The sequence below is a fragment of the Nyctereutes procyonoides genome, unplaced genomic scaffold (assembly GCF_905146905.1).
Source record: "Nyctereutes procyonoides isolate TBG_1078 unplaced genomic scaffold, NYPRO_anot_genome, whole genome shotgun sequence".
Lineage (NCBI taxonomy): Eukaryota > Metazoa > Chordata > Mammalia > Carnivora > Canidae > Nyctereutes > Nyctereutes procyonoides.
The window spans coordinates 87,175-92,978 of NW_026574970.1; the positions used below are offsets into that span (position 1 = coordinate 87,175).

General features: G+C 43.9%; 1 pseudogene; it reads right to left on the reverse strand.

Moving 5' to 3' along the window:
- Positions 1-218: 218 nt before the first annotated feature.
- LOC129508115 (ataxin-3-like) lies at positions 219-1,290 on the reverse strand (annotated as a pseudogene).
- Positions 1,291-5,804: the final 4,514 nt, after the last annotated feature.

Here is a 5,804-nt window from a genome sequence, read left to right on the forward strand (position 1 = left end):
TTAATCTCTAAATGCCTCTTTGGCTAGTGTATGGAGGATCACTATTTAGTCCTACAGCTGATGCATTTTTCCACTTTCTGTTGCAAACCACCTAAAAGTCTTATCTCCTCTGTTGAACATTGCTTCTTTGACACATGACTAAAGCAGACCCTCTGTGCTGTAACCACACAGATAATAATGTTGGAAAGTAAGAACATCTAAATGATTTATCAAAGGTATTATTTTTTCCCTTCTGTTTTGAAACTATTTCTAACAGTTTCCAAAGACATGATCACGGCTGCTTGAAGCATGTCTTCCTCACTCATAGCATCTCCTGGATCACTGCCTAGGGCTTCTGAACTTGTGGTGGGCCTTTCACATGGATGTGAGAACTGTCCTGGTGGATCCTGCTGCTATTACTGCTGCTGCTGCTGCTGCTGCTTTTCAAAGTAGGCTTTTCTTCTCTTCCATAGCTCTTCCAAAGTAAGATGTGTACCTGATGTCTGTGGAATATCTTGAGATACCCTTCTGGAACTACCTTGCATACTGAGCTGAATAGCTCTATGGAGATCTGCTTCTTCATCTTCCATGTCCATTTCTTGGCAACTTAGTGCCAGAGCCCTCTGCAAATCTTCTTCCTCTTCATCTAACATGCCTGACCCATCGTTTGCTTCTAAGACTCGTTCCAGATCTGTTCTCCAGACTCTCTGTTCTTTTAGTTGTGCTAATTCTTCTCCAATAAGTTTTGGTCTCTGCATCTGTTGGACCCTGATCATCTGTAGAAGTTGGTCAGCTTTACAATCTGGCAGGTCACCTTAACAACAAATATAGAATAACCTTGCTGTTGTAATTGAGCTAGGAAAAGCACAAGGTACGTGTCTGATGCTAATTCTGGACCCATCAAGAGAGAATTCAAGTTGAACCACTGTTTTCCTAATTTTCTAACTGTAAACCAGTGTTCTTTGTCATTGCAAACAAATGATCTTTCATTTGTGGGATCGATCCTGAGCCTCTGATACTCCAGACTGTTGAAGAGAATTAGTTCTAAACCCTAAACTTTCAAGGCATTGCTTATAACTTGAATAGAGAAAAAATCCACTGTCATCCATATTTCCAAAAGGCTGCTGTGATAACTGTGTGATATTCTTCACTAGTAACTCCTTCTGCTATTCTCATCCTCTCTTCTTCATCTAGCTGATGTGCAACTGAAGATAATTCCACAGGGCTAAAATATTCTCCTTGCAATAGATTATTCTAGCAATGTTGAGCACAAAGTGAACCTTCTTGTTTCTCATGGAAGATGGACTCCATGTTTATTTGTCTCACCTTTGTTAATTCTTGAGATCAGTGTGAATCTCAGATCTTTCAATCATCACTGAAATACATTTTTGAGAGCTCAGCAAGAACATTAATTTCCTTTTCTAAATTGACCACATTCTCCATCTCAACTTGAAACTGCATAACTGGAGTATGAGATAGATTAGCCCCAGTCCTCACTCTTAATTCCTAACATAAGTCTAGAGTATTCAACAATTGTTATTTTATCAATCCAAGAATTTTTTTATGATAATTTACCTTTAATAAAAATCGGCTGAGGTACAAGCAGAGAGATTCTTCTACTGCTAAATTTCTAGGGCTATAATCTGGATATCTACCTAGACAACCAAGTTCCAAGAATCTGATTCTTACTGACAGCAACATGAAGAATCATGTTACCAGATCTTCCCTTAATTGGCTCATGTGAAGGAGGGTCACCTAAAAGATACGATGATGGTGATTTTTGGTTCTAAGGGGTTCTAAGATCCTGATGGTGAAAACATGAGGAATGCTGTGAGGTGTGGGGCTTCTCTTAGTAGATGATATACTACAACCAAAAAATGCTTCCATTCACTTAACATCTATAAAATTTCACTTCAAAAGTTGATTTTATTTTGAAAAGGTAACATGAAATCAGCAGAGATTATTCTAAGGTAGTTCCTTCAAATTTGGCCTTAATACTGAATGTCCAACAATCATTTATTATATTTCCTCTTACTTAAAACTAATAGGAGAAAGAATTCTCAATTTTCTCTAAGGTTATCACAAAATAGGCAAAAGATATTATATTGGAAAAATTTTTTTGATCTCATCTAGTTATTTAACATCATGCAATGAAAATTTATGAAAACAATGCTCTGAAAAAAAATAACAAAACAAAAACAATGCTCTGTAGGAGCATTGGTCCTTTTGTCAATATGCTAATATTTGAAGTTAATTTTAGGTTAGCTATTTTGTTTAAGTTGGTTTTGTTTTTTTTTTTTAAGTTGGGTTTATTTCATAAAAAATTGCAAAGGATGAAATAATCTGTGAAACTCAGCCTACAGATATGTTCCACAAAATTATATAATCTAAAGTAGAAAATAATTTTAGGGCCCAAATTAACAAATAGAAACTTTGTACTTTGAATTCAGAAGACATTTTATAGCATTTTTGTCTTCCTTTCTCAAATTTTCTCAAAGCTCCTTATTCTAAGAATCAATTTCCTCTCCCCTAAAGTTAAAAGTCCATCTTTTCACATAAGTATAAAACAGGATCTAGATTTCTCTAATATAGTAACTTATGACTTAAAAACCCCTAGATTCAGTTGTTTCAATAGCAACAGCTATAATTACATCCCCTTTTTGACACTGCTTTCCTGATTTGATCCTATTTAAGCTTTCCAAGAACCAACATAGTGACAACTTGTTTATTCAGAAGAAATCAAGAAAAGTAGGATTATAGTCAGACGAGCATACACTCATGTCACGTTCAACGAAATGCTCTGGAAGCTTTGAATGTTTTCTAAAATGTTAAATATTTCATGGCCACAAAGATATACTTCTCCGTGTCATTCTAGGAATTGGGTTTGTTTGTTTCTACAATGCCTGTGCACCCTCTTGTGGACATTTTAGGATTTGCTTTGTTGAAAGATTCCATTTATTCAAGGCTATTCAAAGGTTTCATTTTGTAAATTTGAATTTTTATTAGGATAATGACATTTACACACTTCACACTTTTAAATCTGTAATTTCATAATCCCAAATATTAATTGAAGCTCACACCTCTTCACACTGTTGAGAAAACCAAAGTAGATAGAGTTGAGTTTACTAGGATAATAATTAGGAAACACTCCATACTTTCCACTTATGTCTGACATATTAACAAGCTAATAAGAATTTTAGATCCTGCTTCCTAGGCATAAAACAATTCAACAGTAAGGCCATGATTAGGTATCACAGTTCTTATTTCCTGATACTGATATGACAAAAATCAATTTAGAATTTGTTTGGGCCTGTTTATGCAAAGCATGAAAATGACTTCTAAGTGAAGACAATAGCCTAAAAAGAACAGCAGAAATGTGGCTGTTTTCCATTAAAAAGTAGCAACAGCAAGATTAAACACACACACACGCACACACACACACACACACACTTTACAGTTTAATTGACTCATGTGTTGTCTTGGAAACATTAAATTCCTTTAAACCTAGAGATCTTAAAAAAAAACTACCAATCAACTATTACCTTTCTATTATGTTTAATTTGACACCCATAATAAAAAGAAAGACTGCTTATTCTTTTCCTGACTTAAAATCTCCTTTCCGTTACTCATGATCTCATGATTAGAAAACGTTTAGGAAAAATGTGAGAAGATTTTTTTTTTAAATATATATTTGCCAAGTATTTTATTTTTTCTAAAAACAATAGAAAAAATCAACTTTAAAAAGGAACATGTACTTAAATAAAAAAATTATGGTTTATAATACATGGTTTGATTTTTTTGTATAACTGCTATAAACGTTTTATGAAAGTCATTTACATTTCATGACCATATTTACACAGGAAAATGGGGTAAACTTTACGATTTTTTAAAAACAATTCTTAAATACAAATCTGTTAAAAGAAAGAAAAAAAAAGATGGCAAGCATAAAAAAAAAGTTCTTTTTATGCCCAAAGTCCCATTTGAGGCAGTTTACATCGCGGCTAAACCTTTTCAATCCTAAGGCTCAGCCAACGTTGTGAGGTTGCACTTAAACATGCATTTGAAACAAGTTCAAATATGAGGATCCCCCACAGTTCTGGCAGAAGGAACCTTCTTCCTTTCCCTTAGTAGCAAGTGAGAATTCATGACCGATTCCAGTTCCTCCCTCCAGTACGTGGACTTGGGCACCAGAGTTCCTTAGCTGTCGCAGTTTGTGTTTCAACTGTTCTCGGCGCTTCCGCAACAAGTCCTTTTCGGAAAGGAGCTTTTGCTCCTCGGCTTGGACGGACAGGATGTACGCGGTGGCTTCTTTAAGGATCACTCTCCTGGAGGCCTTTGCATCGTTTTCCAACTCCGGGATCTGATCACGCAGGGCAAAGAAGCCCCGTCTCAGCTCCTTCCTCCTCCGGCGCTCCAAGCCATTGTGTGCTAGCCTCTTGTCACTCTGCCCCGTGCCCGAAGACCTGGGCCGGGCACATCCGCGGTTGCTGCTGGTCTGTCTCAGGGCTCTAGCACTGCGCAGCCTCGCCCTCTTGGCGGCGGCATCGTCCTTCCTGGTGGAGGGGGGGGCCGCGTAGTTGTGCTGATGGGTGCACACATGGCATCTCTTAAGGACCAGCAGGCTGCGAGGACGTTTGCTGCGGCCTCCAGCAGAGGGGGACCCCGATTCGGACCTTTTGGCAGGGGGCTGCCTTTTTTCCACAGAAACAACATCAATTTCTTCTTCGTCCTCTTGTTCTTCCTCCGAGTCGCTGCTGGGGGCGGGCGGTGTCTCCTTGTGCAGCGCCGGGGGCTCGGGGCCGGCCCGGGGGGAGGACTCGGCCGAGGAGAGCAGAGAGTCCGAGGACGGGGAGAAGGCGGCCGGGTCGGGGGCGGCGCAGGGCTTGGGCGCTGCTGTCATTGAGCGGGTAGGGAAGACCACGGAGGGGTCGATGCACTCGGAGGCGGCGACGCTCAGGTCCCGCAGGTACAGGCTGGAGGTGGAGCGGCCGCCGGGCCCGCGGGCGGGGCTCGGGCTGCCGCCGTCTCTGCGCGCAGCCTGGTAGGAGCCCCGCTTCTCCGAGACGAGCTCGGCGGCGGCCGAGAAGCCGCTCCACATGCAGTCCTGGATGATGACGCTTTGGATGAAGGTCTCGTCGTCCGGGTCGCAGATGAAGCTCTGGTTCACCGCGTCTCCTCCCAGCAGCTCGGTCACCATCTCCAACCGGTCGGCCGTGGAGAAGCTGCCGCCCGCCGCCGTCATCGTCCCCCCGGGGGGACAAGGGCGCGACTGCGACATAGGACGGCGAGCAGAGCCCGGCGCGGCGGCTCGGGGACAGCGTCGCGGCGGGCAGCAGCTCGAACTTCTTCCAGATGTCCTCGCTGGGCGCCGGCGGCTGCAGCTCGCTCTGCTGCTGCCGCTGGGAGCAGTTCTCCTCCTCGTCGCAGTAGAAACACGGCTGCACCGACTCGTAGTCGAGGTCCCAGTTCCTGCCGGCGGAGCTGACGTTGGGAGGCATCGCGGCAGCCGGGTTTTGCCCTCTCCGGAGCAGACCCGGCGTCCGACTGCGGCGGGGAGCGCCTTCCAGGGCAGCCGGGCGCGGGTGCGGCGGCGGGAGAAGTGTCTTCCCGAATAGGCGAAGGGGCAGAGCCTCTGCGCGTCCGGAGAGTCGCGTTCTCCTCGCTCCAGGGCGCTTGCAAGTTCCACAAAGGGGAGTGGAGCCAAGTGTCCGCCCGCGGCGGCGGGCAAAGTTCCGTGGGAGCGGCGGGCGGTCGCGCGCCCCGCGGGCGGGGGCTCGGAGGCGGAGAGGCCCCCCTGTGACTCCGGGTCTCCCTTCCCCGGGGCG